We start from the raw sequence: 16033 nt of genomic DNA on the forward strand, positions 1-16033 counted from the left end.
TATTCTCTGATGTTTCCAGCTCGTCTGCCTGTTCCTGTCCTCATCAGAGACTGTTCAGCATCTTCATCAGTGCACTATTGTTCAGTGGTGTGTTCAGTGGTGAATGGGAGCGCTGTGAGTCTCTCCTGGTACAAAGGAAACAGTTTATTGTCCAGCATCAGTGTGTCTGATCTCAGCATCAGTCTCTCTCTACCTCTGGAGGTGGAATATCAGGATAAAAACACCTACATCTGCGTGATCAACAACACCATCAGCAACCAGACCACACAACTCAACGTCACTCAGCTCTGTCAGACGTGTCCAGGTATTGCAGTTCCAAAATATTAGTTTAAGTAGAAATTCACTTACATTAATAACGGTCTCCTTCAGACTCTGGATCTCTGCTAGTGTTAATCTCTTCTGCTGCTGCTGGATCTCTGTTCATTACTTCTGCAGTTGTGATCTTCTGGATTTACAGGAAACACAGAAAAACAGATCAAGGCGGCAAGTGTTACATACTGTGTTTTATCAATCATAATAAATGTTACAAATATTATCTAAAGTGCAGTCATTTAAATGATTTTATTCAGATTCAGGATACAAATGTGTTCCACTACAAATTAATAATACATTTATTTTACTAAATGAATAAACATTTCTACAATTTTTTAATAACATACAGTTGAAGAATTATTAGCCTCCCCCCTGAATTATTAGCCCCCCTGTTTATTTTTCCCCCAATTTCTGTTTAATGAAGAGCAGATTTTCTCAACACATTTCTGAACATAATAGTTTTAATAACTCATCTCCAATAACCGATTTATTTTATCTTTGCCATGATGACAGTAAATAATATTTGACTAGATGTTTCTCAGGACACTTCTAGGTTAGGGTAATTAGGCAAGTTATTGTATAATGATGGTTTGTTCTGTAGACTACCGAGAAAAATATATAGTTTAAAGGGGCTAATAATATTGACTTTAAAATGTGTATTAAAAAAAAATTAAAACTGCTTTTATTCTGGACGAAATAAAACAAATAAGACTTTCTCCAGAAGAAAAAATATTATCAGACATACTGTGAAAATTTCCTTGCTCTGTTAAACATCATCTGGGGGAAAAAAAAAATCTAATAAAAATAAAACGGGGGCTAATAATTCTGACTAATTCTCACTTCAACAGTTTGTATATTTCTGCAAAAACGGAAATGTAGATCTGCATTGATTCGATATTGAAAACAATCTTTCTTGTGCAGATGAACTTCAGATTAAAACGTGAATGTTGACATGTAGAGCTTAGAGCAGGGGTGTCCACACTCGGTCGTGGATGGCCGGTGTCCTGGAGAGTTTAGCTCCAAGTCTCCAACCCTAATCAAAACACCTGAACAAGCTAACCAAGCTCTTACTAGGTATACTAGAAACTTCCAGGCAGGTGTGTTGAAGCAAGTTGGAGCTAAGATCAGCAGGACACCGGCACTCCAGGATTAACTTTGGACACCCCTGGCTGGCATAGACATAAGAATATCATTAATTAATTTTAAGGGGCAACCATGAAAATAGCTATGATGAGCTTTTTGGCCAAAGATCACGTTAAAAGAATAGTTCTTCCCCCCCCCCAAATTAATTCTGTCATCAATTGGTCTGTTGAACACAAAAGAAGATATTCGGAAGAATGTTGGAAACCTGTAGCCATTGACTTCCAGTCCTAAATACAAACATCATGGAAGTCAATAGTTTTCAGCTTTTTCAAAATATCTTTTATAATGTGTTAAAAAAAATAAAGAAACTCAAACAGGTTTAGAACAAGCGAAGAGTGTGTGAGAATATACATTTTTGGGTAAACTATCCCCCTAAATGTTAATGTTAAATTTGGCAGTGCTATTAATTAATATAATTTTAATAGATTAGAGTTAATGCTCTAATTTTAACAGCATTAATTGTCAATGTTTCAATGCATCTTTTCATTGTTCAAACAGTTCAGATTCCAACAGACATCATATATGCCGAGCCGGTGTCCAGCAAAAGACGTGCACATGAATCGGTAAGACTCCGTATTTAAGAATTCATTATTAATGTCTGTTTATAACCTGCAGATAAGTGCGCTTGTGTTTTTGTCCTTGTACGCAACTGTCATTGCGGTTCTCTAATTTTGCTCACTGTGTTTTCCATAAAATAATGATTTTGGTTGAACACTGTTTCTCAAAAATAAAAGCTCTTCCTGGCCAGAACGTTCAGATTTGACTTTTTTTTTTTTAGACACTAATATTCACCTATAAGGTACAGATGTGTAAAAAAACTATACAAAAAATGGTCCATTACTAGCACAGTGACAGCATTTGTGCCTTTATTTCTGAGAGTCTAGGATGGTAAAGCAACAAATAAAATTACATTTAAAATACATTGCTGATTCATTTTTGATCCAAATCTAATACTTTAATTCTGATCATGATGAATTTTAGATTAACAAATCTATCGTGTGTGTGTGTGTGTGTGTGTGTGTGTGTGTGTGTGTGTGTGTGTGTGTGTTCTTTTTTTTTTTACAGAAAAGTTCAGAGGAGGATCGGGTGCTTTATGCCTCAGTCACAAGAAGATGAACATTTTTTTTTTTGTTTTATTCTTTTTTATTACTAGACCTGACTCAGATTGGCAGTCTAGACTGTAAAAAATATTGATAAATTAGTGGTTTATTTTGTAATTCATGTTTTTATTTTAGTTTTATTTTTTATTTATGCTTTTGCACTGCATTATGAGGCCTTGATCTTTCTTCAAACAATTTTTAACCTTGAAAAGTTTGAAAAGGTGACTTCTGGTCTGGATTGGTGTTGTATATTATGCTACAAAAACCTTGTAATAAACCTCAAGTACATTTTCTGCTATTTCAAAGACTTATTTCTCCATATATTTGTTATACATTATTTTAAACTACTAAAATGTCAACAAAAGTTACTTTTTTTTTTAAACTGAGTTGAATTTGCCAACATCCCATAATGCAATTCACAACAATAAATAAATGGAAAACCCAAAATATGAAAACTGTCAATTAACAGATATTTTTTACAGCGTATGGTTGAGTTTTGGGTTTGGTGAGACGTCAGAAATACACAAAAGTGCTGTCCTTGTAATAAGGAGTTTTAAAAAAAAAAATTACTCAACTCAAATGGCCAATTATTTGAATGATGGATGAAGCCTTAAGAGTACCTCAGGTGAAATATCAGTGCAAGTGTAAAACATACATGCAAAATACTCACCAAAATGTGTGAGAAGGCTCTTCTCAGTTATTCTATTTCTGTCTGTATTGACATGTGGTTTGTTCTGCTAGACCGACAGCTTCTGCATGAGCTTGTGAAGGTGTGATGTTCTGTTTCTGAATGAGTGTCTGTGTGGAAAAACATGTGGTTGCCTTTTTTTTTCATTCCTACTCATGTGCAACCGTGAGACATCTGCTCTACAACTTGCTTTACACAATAATACACTCATCAGTGCTGATAGTTCACAAAAAGATCAAACCAAGTAGTAATATTACCATGACATATCATGCTCTGCTGTGATTCTGCTGATGTGCTCATGTTTTTTAAGTAGATATTTGATTTTTTTTTATTATTTCTTTATTTTTACCTCCCATTGTGTTAGAATTATTGTATAAGGACATGCCATGTTTAAATTTATGCTTATAATATTTATGGTCGCCTGCCATAGCAAGATCTACAGGATATGAGGAATTTATTTTGCTTTATTTTATGGAGAAACTATAACAAAATCATATGCTGTTCAAAGGTAAAAATATAATCATAATTTAGAAAAGGCAATGAACTGTTTTGTAACAGATGGGCTTGATCATATTGAGAAAAACAACTGAACAGTGTGAACATTTGAGTTACTAAAATGTGATTTTTTTGTGATTTCCAGCTCCAGCGTCTCAGCTTATGTTTCTCTAGCTGCCGTTTTTGCTAGATAATGATTGCTGAAGGTCTGTGCCTGCTCATGTTTTTGTTATTATTAAGTAATTATTTTACTTTTAAATAAATAAAATATAATAAAAGATATTTCACCCTAAATTGACCATACTCACTCTTAAAAAGTAATAATTCTGTCACCATTTACTTGTTTTCCTAATCTGAAAGTCAAAATATTCCCTTATTTAAGGTTTTTAGCTTTCTTTAAAATGTCATCTTTAGTGTTCAACAAAGTAAAGAAATACAAAGATTTGGAACCACTTGAGGGTGAAAAAATTTTCAGTTTTGGGTGAACTATTCCTTTTAAATCTATTATGAGTTTTTTCTGTTGAACAAAATACTTCGAAGAACACTGATAATAACTTCCATAGTAAGAAAAAAACTATAATGGAAGTCAATATCTATTCTATATGTACAGTACATGTTTTTATAGCTTAAATTAACATTATATATTCTAAATAAATGACTGCAAAAATGAAAAGGGAAGTTTTTTCCATTCTAGCTGTCATTTCCCCATTGCGTAAGCCTATATGCCTATGACATTGCCCTGGCTAAACTTTAGCTAACTTATTATGGTCATTACTGCCACTGCCTGCTCCTTGACCATAATAGCACCATGCACTGGCACGGAGGAAAATTGCAATGAACTCAGGTTACCATGTGTGATCACACCAGCATCAAGTGGCAAGTGTTAGATCTTCCTGAATTTTCTCGAATCCCCCAGAAGACAACTACAAAATTCAACAACACCTAAATTCTTTGACAGGTGAGTGCCAAATCCTACTGACATCTCTAAATGGTGGGTGCCAGTCCTCAGAGCAAACCCCACGTGGCAAGAAACTTTTCTTCCTGAATTTCCTGAGTGGCAGATGCCAAATTCTCTCGAATTACACAAAGGACAAGTACCAAATCCCCCTATATTTCCCAAATGGCCAGAGGCATCTCCAGAGTTCCCTGAACTGCCAGAGCAGTTTTCCGAGTTCCCTGACTGGCCTTAGCCCTCTTCAAAGTTCTCTGAAGAGCCAGAGCACCTTCTGAGTTCCCTGAACGGCTGGAGCCATCTTTCATATTACCCAAAAGGCTGGACCCCTCTTCTGAGTTCCCCGAACAGCCGGAGCATCTTCTGAGTTCCCTGAATGGCCAAAGCTGTCTTTTGTATCCCCCCAACGACCAGAGCCTTCTTCTAAGTTCCCTGAATAGTCAAAATAGTCTCGAATCCCCTGGGTGGTCAAAACCACCTCTTGAACTTTCCAAATAACCAGAGTTGTTTCCTGAGGTCCTCAAATGGCCAGAGTCCTCCCCAGAGTGTCCTGAACAACCACAACTATCCCCAGAGCACCTTGAACTGTCAGAGATTTCGTCAGAGCACCCAGACCAGTCAGAATTATTCCCAGAGTTGATGACCCACCAAGTGGTTCCACCCCTATTAGCTTGCGAGAGGCCCCAAGGCCGGCTGACTCACTCTAGGTCTTCAATTCTGTCAATGCTTCTCTGGCTTCCGGCATAGCCAAACTCTCTTCGTCCTCCAGCCCTCCTGGCGCTCTCCATGCCCCCAACCTCAAGACACTTCCGGGGCATTCTCCAAACTTATGGTCGAAATAGTACCCCTCAGACCTACAAACCTACCGTTGTCCTCCAGGCTTCTGGCCCAGCCAATAACTTTTTGACCTCCGAGTTGACCGACGCTCCCCCTCTGGCTTTGCCAATACCATCAGGCACTGCCGGTGGGCCCCAGGCCTCTAATCCTACCGGTGGTTCCAGACTTCCTGTCAGCGCTGCCAGGGTCACCAACCTTAGTTCTCGTTTCCTGATCCTTCGTCAAAGCTCCCAGTCTTTGGCTCACCTTCTCTGCACAAGTCTGGTCCTTCAACCTTTTGTCACCTAAGCACCATGTCCTGCACCCATCTATGTCTCCCTTGGTGCCTGGTTCTATAAAGGTAATGCCACAGCCAGACCTGGCTCTCCCCTCTCTGCACGTCATTACCACCCATGACCCCAGCTCCATAAATTTCTCAGTCACTCCTCACTCAGTTTCCGACCTTGTTGCCTCAGTGAAGGACTGAACAATCCATTACGGTCAGTGATAATTACAATTTCTAAGTTTACTCACCTCTTCATGTTCTTTATGATCTCTCGTGTCTGCGTCGCATTCCTAGTGTGGATTCCCTCTGGTTCCCCACCTGGTCTCCATCTGGTCCCCGGTTCTTATCCTCCTTGTTCCTGGTTCCCTGTCTGGTAGACGTCAAATATCTGTGTCGGGCAATTCTGTGATTTTGGTTCCCTGTCTCCATCCCTTCGGTCACGCAATCTCTATTCCTGTAATGGTTTCCATGTGTCTATGGTTCCATCAGTTTCAACTGCCATACGTTATCTAATAAACTGTCTATATACTCACCAGCCTGGTTCCAGTGTCTTTCTGTGACAATTACATGGTTCTAAATCACAAAGATATTATCCAAACAAATTGACAATAGCCTATTTGCTTTTGGACTTTTCGATAATTAGCTGGACGTTAAATTTGAGCCTCAGGTAGTCTATTGGTAACTGCTACATGACGTCAACCATTGACCGCTACAACACTATATGACGAATAGAATTTACTTACTTAGTTTTTGATTGTTTGACAGGGAATGCTGTCCTCAAATAGAATGTGCTTACATATACATAAATTATATAGTTTTCCACAAGAAAAAAGGCACATTCTCTCGAGGAGAAAAAGAACAGAGGCTCAAGTTTTCAAAGTCTCCCTCTTCACGTGCCTGATTATTACCCCAGAATGGTCTCGAGCATCTGTGCTCCCGAAGGTTCACAAGAAGAAAGACAGGAACAACCTTTTCACCTATAAACACACATGCACAAAAAAGCCCACTCTCACCTGTAAAACTACCATCAGACCACATCTCTGAATAAAAACCTACCACAGGCGGCAGTTTGCCTAATTTTTAAGCTGCTAGAACCACAATGAGAGAAAGTAGACATTATTAACATTCCCCCCATATATAACAGCAAATAATCTATTCACTGAAACCGTTTAAAAAGATCATTAAGTCAACAAGCCCTATTACAATCAGATTTAAGAATATTTACACAATACTCCACTTTTCAAAACCATCTTTCAAAAGCTTGGCCTTGAGGTTGTAAAAAATGTACGAGTTAAATTAGAAATCAAAGATCATTTTCAGCTTTAAGGTACAAAAGAACCAAAAGAGCATTAGTATGTAATCTTATATCATTAGTATATCATAAGCATTTCAGACAATAGGAGGGCCGAACTCTCTGTGGGCGGATTCACAGAGGAAGTGTTTTCAGGTGAACTGTTTCACCAAACGTCTCATCTGAAGAAAATGATTTGGATGTTTGTTTTATGTTTGTGCTGGTGGAGTCCAATTGGTAAGTTAGTCATATAAATATGTATTTATATACGCTATAAAAATGTTGGATATGTCGAATATAATGGAAATCAGAATAGAATTGAAAGTGTTTTTTTCTCATTGGTTAATTTATTAGAAATGCATTAATAAATGCCAAAATAAAAATTATGAACACTCAAAAAAAAAAAAATAAATAAATAAATAAATATAAATATAAATATAAATATATATATATATATATATATATATATATATATATATATATATATATATATATATATATATATATATATATATATATATATATATATATATATATATATATATCATAAATATTGGTAACCAGACAGTTGACATAAAAATAAAAAAAAAGTAGTAAAAACAAAGTATTAACCCAGTGACTGAGTTAGTCAACCATTTATTACCAAAATATGAGTCTGGATATGTGTGTGTGTAGATTTATACCAATTGTAGAGTAAACTAAATTAATAAATAAAGGTTAATTTTTGGGGGAATTATGTCATTAAATGAAACTACAACAAGTGCGACTTTGAAAGCCATTTTATGGTGTTAATGATTTTCAAATTTCACATTTAAAAAAATAGAAAACAAAATATTGTTTAAATAGCACTGCAGTAGTAACAAAGAATAACAAGTTAATTTAAGTGGTTGTAAACTATTAGAAGCCTTAACCTGTTTAATATGAATGTTCTCCAGGTGTGTTTGGTGGTTTGTTTTGGTTGGTGTCTGTGTCAGTGACAGAGGGAGATTCTGTTACCCTAAGCACTGATACTGATATAAGTGTCAAAGCTGATCTCATAGTGTGGAAATTTGGACCTGAAAAAAAGATAAAATAACTATAATAAACATAAAGAGTCAAAACATCTCCATGTTTGATGGTCCTGATGGGAGATTCAGAGACAGACTGAAGGTGGACAATCAAACTGGATCACTGACCATCACGAACATCACAACTGAACATGCTGGAGATTATGAATTATAAGTGGACGTAAATTTACAGTAAAAATATTCATAGTTTCTGTCTATTACTCTTCAGCAAAACTTGCTTAATTGTTTTTCGTCTACCTGTTCCTGTCCTCATCTTCAACTCTTCTCAGTGGTCTTCATCCCAGTATAATTGTTCAGTGGTGAATGTAAGCGCTGTGAGTCTCTCCTGGTACAAAGGAAACAGTTTATTGTCCAGCTGGAGGTGGAATATCAGGATAAAAACACCTACAGCTGTGTGATCAACAACACCATCAGAAACCAGACCACAAATCTGGACACCTACACACTCTGGCAGCTGTTTGGAGGTATAGTAGTGCCAATATAAGACTTTGACTAGAAATTCACTCACAATAATGGTCTCCTTCAGGTCCTCCAGGATCTCTGCTAGTGTTGATCTCTGTTGACTATTTCTGCAGTTGGGATCTTCTGCAGGAAACACGGAAAAACAGGTAAAAAAGGCAAGTGTCACCTACTTTCTTTTGAAAACAAGTATTATACAGAAGTATTGTCAAATATAGTCAAAATGTATTATATTCAGATAATACAGTAAACTGTATGAAAAACTCAAAATTAGTTTAAATGCGTTACATTTTTGTGATTGAGTCTCAGCTTTTAGTCAGTCGCTTTTACTGTGGTAAATTCAAGATGAAGGCTGTTGAAGGTTTGCACCAGCTCCAGTTCTAGCCATGAATCCTACAAATAAATCTTAAATGTGTCAGTGCAGAAATGATACAAAAATGTTAACTCGTGTCTGTAAATAGCCTAATGTTAAAATAAATATGAATGTTAAAATTGGTAATGTCATGAATACAATTTTAACTTTCAAGTGAAATGTCTGCGTTAATACATTAATTTCCTCAGCACTAATTTAAAATGCATCTTTTTTGTTTAAACAGTTGAGATTCTAACAGAGGTCACTTATGCAGAGTTGGAGATCAACAAAAGCCGCGCACATGAATCGGTAAGAGAATTTGTCTATATATTGATCTGACACACACAGAAAAATGATATTTATAAAAGCCTCAGAAACGCTTATGTTGCACGACATTTAAAAAAATGTTACATTTAAAAATAAATTAGCATCTTGAATCAGATCACTAGCAACAGTATGTTAGCATTCTTATTATTATCATTTTTATTTATTACTATTATTATTACTATAACTACATGTTAACACTAATGTTAGCGCAATTATCACATGGATGAAAAAGACACTCAGCCTAAAACAACAGGAAAAAAAAAACAACAAATTGAAAAAACATCTGCTGCCACAAATTCTTTAAATGTTGTACTAATGTGGTATCCTTGATCAAACCAGCTTTACTCAGTCCTATTTATTGTATTTAGCTCTAATCGTCTGAGCTTTGAAAGTTTTCCCTTCTCTGAGCCGCTTGCTAAAACTAAAAAACCTCTTTAAATGTTCTGCTGATTCATTAATGTGCAAAAAAAGCATTAAGATTAAGTTTAAAGATTTAAAATGATATTTTTAATGTACATTTAATGTAATGTGAACTTCAAAAATGTACATTAAAATTGAGAACAAAGAAAAAAAAATTGTAAAAATGTAGCAAAGACTTATGATGATTGAGCCAAGAGATGTCTAATCAAGCAGATCATTAAGGTGAGGATATATGCAAAGCAAGAGCTAAACACAATCGTAACTGATATATATTTATATAAATATATATATATATTTTTTTATTTATTTATATACATACACACTGACCGGCCACTTTATTAAGTACACCTTACCAGTATTGGGTTGGACTTTGAGAGGGGTCTGGATGCAGACTTGGTGGAGTGCAATCTGAGCTGCATCCAATGGTTTTTAATGGGCTCACCTAACACCACCCCTAACAGTGACGTCATTCGCTCCATTTGAGTGCATTGTGTCTGACGTTGCATCGCAGAGTGATGCAATCGCAGCTTGCATCATAAAGGCTGCATCCAGATACTATTGTGGACTTTCCCTTCAGAACTGCCTTTAAGATACTGGAAATATTCCTCAGAGATTACATCACATATAACATAACATCACACAATTGCTGCAGACCTGTCGGCTCCATGATGCGAATCTCCCATTCCACCACATCCCAAAGGTGCTCTGTTGGATCTGGTGACTGTGAAGGCCATTTGAGTACAGTCATTTGAGTGTCATGTTCAAGAAACCAGTCCTGAGATGATTCACAATTTATGACATGGCACGCTATCCTGCTGGAAGTAGACATCAGATGGGTACACAGTGGTCATAAAGGGATGGACACGGTCAGCAACAATACTCAGGTATGCTGTGGTGTTGACATGATGCTCAGTTGGTACTAATGGGCCTAAAGTGTGTCAAGAAAATATCCCCCACACCATTACACCACCGTTAACGAGCAGTTGGACAGGTGTACCTAATAAAGTGGCCGGTGTGTGTGTGTGTGTGTGTGTGTGTGTGTGTGTGTGTGTGTGTGTGTGTGTGTGTGTGTGTGTGTGCGTGCGTGCGTGCATATACACTATATATTACACACATTCAGAAAATTGGAGAAGGTCATAAATAAAAGAATAAAAACAAGGATATTTACACAGAGATATTTCATGACAAAAAGAGGATTTGAGTGAATTTTGTTTAGCATTGATTGTTCACCCAGGGGCACATTAATGTACTGGCTTACAGGTGATGCGGCTATTGATAGCACATAATAATAATAATAATACATTTTCAATAATTAGCAAAAAAGAAACGCTTGAAGACTGATCAGGTTATGATCTAGCGTGTGGGTGTTGTTGGGTGGCCCATTCTAAAGTTTTAGCAAAGGGGCCTCAAACTACCATAAAAGAGCCCAATAAGGTGACATTTGTCCTATATATGCTCTGAGTGGCTCAATGAAGGCAAGGGTCAGTTCAAACACCCACACTTGTGGTCTTCACCACTTAACTCTTTACAAGACAAATTTCCTGTAGTTGGCATGAGAATAGCAAGAGTGCGTGTGACACTTTCCAAGCGTAAATGTCTTACCTCACAACCCAGCAAATACAACTTTGATTGCTGAGTTTCAGGTTAGTAAAACGTATTTATATTTATAAGTTTAGCAATAGGAGTAGAGTGTAGAATAGCAATATAGTGTGGCATGGTACAACCACAACTAAAAGAACTTTATTTCGAACAAGGAAGATTACATGATTTCTGAATAAATAAATAAATGTTTACATATTGTTCTAAAATTGACTTTATTCTGTATCTAAATAATCAGAAAGCAATTCAGATGAACAAATCTAATTTATGTGTTGTTTTTACAGAACTGTGGAGTGCAGGAGCAGGTGCTGTATGCTCCAGTTACAAGATGAAGATGACTTTCATGGGAGCCAAAATCTATATCAATAATGGAGGTATTGGTTGAGATATCAAGACTATTGGAGTCTATAGTTGAGTTTTGGGATTGGCAAGACATGTCGATCCAATTCCAACCATAAACCCTACAAATATATTAGTTTAAGAATGGAAATATGACAATGACTGTGTCATTCAAGAATTATGAAAAAAGAACTGGCACCGAATACTGCAACCCTACTGAAAAATCCAGCTTAAACCAGCCTAGGCTGGTTTTAGCCATTTCCAGGCTGGTTTCCAGCCATTTCCGGCCTGGTCTTAGCTGGTCAGGCTGGAAAATGACCAGCTAAAACCAACTATGTCCAGCTTAAACCAGGCTGGTCAAGCTGGTTTTAACTGGATTTTGCTGGTCATTTTCCAGCTTGACCAGCTAAGACCAGGCTGGAAATGGCTGGAAACCAGCCTGGAAATGGCCAAAACCCCTCTAAAACCAGGCTGGTCGACCAGCTAAAACCAGCCAACCAGCCTAGGCTGGTTTAAGCTGGATTTTTCAGCAGGGAAGGCTGTACAGTGGAACAAAATTAGGAATTAATATCTTGGACGTCCAACCTTAGTTCTTGATAGATTGATGCTAATCGAACAACTACGGATTAGGACTAGATGGGTAGGCAAATACAATTTTATTTTTTTGGGGTGAACTACCCCTTTAAGCACGAGTCGTCACCAGCTCACGCGGAAATAAGGACCACCTGACTACTGTTGTGATACAAATGACGGAGATATACAATAGTCAACATTTAATGTGGATCGAAACCTCAAAGCTGTCCTAATGTACAACACCCATTCCCATAACCTTTTTGATCCACTTTATGTTGCCGACAGCTGGACATTTGGCTACTACATAGTATTGATTTACAGAACATTTAAATAGCAATTATTTTTGAGTGGCACTAAACTCGTCAGGGTCAATATTACAGATATAATCACTGGGCCTTCAGGCACTGAAAATAAAAGAACACAACACGGTAATAAAAATCGCTTTTACCTGCGTTTTACCAGATTCAGTGCGTCTCAAACTGTTCTGTGAGGGATGATTGGGTCTGACAGCTTGGAGCAGGATGTTTCTCTGCAGCATACAGAAATCCGCGCGTTTACCTCATTCATCCAGTGCGAAAACACCGGAGCTTGAGCTGCAGCTTCTATGAACAGTCAGCCGCGCCCCCTTTGATCTGATTGGCAGTCACAAACATTCTGACAGTGACGAGCGCTGCAGCCTGCCAAAACAAACTATAAACATGTTTTTAAAAATCTTTCAGTGTGGCATTATTTTACAAATAATACACGTATTCATTTTCTTTTTAAGATACATTCAGGATCAAGAAAAGACTTAGGTATAATGTGGACTTATATCCAAATCCTTCAGAGTTTCTTCGCTTCATCACGGTTCTCCATTTCCTCATTTTCTTCAGTCTCTGTTCAGTATCAATGTGTTGTTGATGCTCAATTGGCCAACAGGCAGCCTTAGTCTAATTGATTAATCTCTCGTGTCCCTCAAAAGAATGCTATCACGATTATCAGCATCTTTCAGAATTTTCTTGTTAGAAAATCCACAAAATGTTAAATAAATAACGAGGACTGATGAACGAGACTTTGAAATTCATTTGTAGTTTGTAAAATACCAAAGCTTTATTTTGGCCTCAAAATATTTAATAGTCTTCAACTGCACCAAAATAACATCTGTACTAAATCTCCACAACAGTATTAAATAATTACCTATTTCATAACATTTTAAATATGAATATGTATTTTCTAATAAGACACTTTAAAAATCAGGTTTTCATTTAGTTTAGTTGGGAGTTGTTGATTTTTAAATAGCTTTTTGTTAATTTTAATATTTTTAGTTCTCCATAAAAGTGTTTTACAAAACGTGAATACCAAACTTATCACAGGTGACTATAAAACGGAACAAACATTAAAGCAAAGAGTAGCTCTTATAATTGTTGTTTTCATAACACACACACACACACGCACAGATGGTTTATGTGCAATATGTGCATTGTTGACTTTTTATCTGTACAAATAAGAAATAAAAATATTTATATAAAAGTATTTACCATTAAGTGTTACTGTAACAATAATGGTAATGCTATTGTAATATATACAATTCTAGTATTATTTTATCAATAAATATCATTAATAAATTATGATATTCTAACATTTCCCTGAAGCATTTTTAAAAATAACCAAATGGGAGCTAAAAACAAATTTGAGTGTGAATAGTGAAAGTGAAACCGCCAGCGCATGTAACAGTTTGACGTGCAATTCACGGTTATGACCAGTAGATGTCGTCACAGGTCAACAAAACAATATTTTTTAGTAAAGATTTGTTACGTTTATTCATTTATAACGCGTTTGTGTGTTTGACAGAAAAGCTAAACTATCAAAACAAGCATACATTCTCGCTACTTTGAATCATTTCAAGTCCCCGCTGGCTCTTTTTCAATGCAGTCAGACTCAAAGTGACCAAAGGTAACCAAGACAGACTGAAAATCTTTTAGATGTTTTGAAATGCAAATGAGAAGGGTCTTGTCATACCTAAACATTTAGTTTCGTTTTCACACCCACACATTGAAATCAATAAAGCGAAATAGTTGCATGTCTGAAAATAACTCGTTTTTATATGGAGCTAGTGTTTTTACAGCTGGAAAAAGTGTTGGTTTATTTGACCATGCATGTCAAATACATGTTATATACGTGCCATTTCTGATCTACACCTATACTCCCATAACAGAGTCCATGTTCTGACACTGGCTGTGTCTGACAAACAGTGATCTAAAATAACATAAACCAACAGAAAATTGTCTGAACAATAACAGCTGCATAAAGACTTTGAAGCATCAGTAATGTTTACTTTATTTTTTTAACTTGCCACAATGTCCAACTAAATGACAACCAGGGAGGAATGTTATATCTTTACTCAAGCGTAGCTTTTGGGTTGTAAAAAAGGCTGGCCTGTACATTATGAAGACCTCATTAATGTAAAGTGGCCAGGCTAAATTGAGCTTCTCAACGCTTTAAGTTCTCCAAGTGTAAATATAGTGAATGTGCAAAAACAGATGAGGGGAGAAAAATGTACGTCTCTCTGAGTCTCTATAAAACTATTACCCTTAAACTCATCTGCTTGATTGTCTTGTCTCTCAACAACACCAGAGGTCAATATCAATGATCAACTTGAACTTTCCTTTTTATGCATTATATGAATTCATAGACATTTAACGTTACAGTTTAGGAAAGTTTTTGTTTGGAGTCATATGCATGTTAAATAGTTTAACATTCTGTAAAAGTATTTGTTTATGACAGAACGTGTTTTACACAAGGTTTTTCTACCTAACAAAAGGTAAATTTATTATTTTTTATGAAAAAGTTAATTGAATGAATGTGTAAATATGAATTTGTTCGCCCAAATATGAAAATTTACTCACTATTTTCCACCCCCAAGTGGTTTTAAACATTCAAACGTTTCTTTCTGCTACTAAACACGAAGGAAGAAATTTTCATGAGTGCTTCAAAACACAACAAATTGACTTCCATTATAGGCAAAGCAATTACTATGGAAGTTGATATTTCACACAAACTGAAAAACATAAAACATTCATTTTCTTTTCGGCTTAGTCTCTTTATTCATCAGGGGTCGCCACAGCGGAATGAACCGCAAACTCATCAAGCATGTTTTACGGAGCAGATGCCCTTCAAGCCTCAACCCATTACTGGGCAACATCCTTACACACATTCACACTCATACACCATGGTCAATTTTAGCTTACCTAGTTCACCTGTATCACATGTCTTTGGACTGTGGGGGAAACCGCAGCACCTGGAGGAAACCCACGCGAACACGGGGAGAACATGCAAACTCCACACAAAAAATGCCAACCTACTCAGCCGAAGCTCGAACCAGTGACCTTCTTGATGTGAGGCGAATGTGCTACCCACTGCGCCACCAAAACACAAAATAATTAATTCACATTTTTTTTATCTAATGGTCTATAACAACAAAAAAAATCACTAATTGATTCTTGAAAATCTATGTACAAAGCTAATAAGCAACAATTTGACACAACATCCCAACATTTCTTTATAAAACATGTTTGTTCCTTGCCTTCACTTACTGTCAACATCAGACAGTAAACAGCATAACACAGAATACTGGATTTGATCATCTGTGATACAGAAGCAGCAAAAGGTCAACAATTTATGACTGGCCGTTAGCAATTTGTTTAATGCACAGACCCAGATCTTGTTTCAATGGCTTTTGTAGGACATTCCAGTCATTTGAGGTAGCAAACTCAAAAGCGAAACAACTAACTTTCTCTTAAAGGTTAGTCAAAGGAATTGTAAGTGACCACTAAAT

General features: G+C 36.4%; 1 long non-coding RNA gene across 1 annotated transcript; it reads right to left on the bottom strand.

Moving 5' to 3' along the window:
* Positions 1 to 21: 21 nt before the first annotated feature.
* Positions 22 to 12766, bottom strand: LOC130216151 (uncharacterized). Its single transcript, XR_008835769.1, has 7 exons — positions 12668 to 12766; positions 10363 to 10523; positions 8659 to 8735; positions 8388 to 8475; positions 6041 to 6162; positions 349 to 445; positions 22 to 125 (listed from the first exon to the last, which is right to left on the bottom strand). It is a non-coding gene; the product is annotated as an uncharacterized LOC130216151 (long non-coding RNA).
* Between the last annotated feature and the right edge of the window lie 3267 nt (positions 12767 to 16033).

This window comes from Danio aesculapii, chromosome 22, assembly GCF_903798145.1.
Source record: "Danio aesculapii chromosome 22, fDanAes4.1, whole genome shotgun sequence".
Classification (NCBI taxonomy): Eukaryota; Metazoa; Chordata; class Actinopteri; order Cypriniformes; family Danionidae; genus Danio; species Danio aesculapii.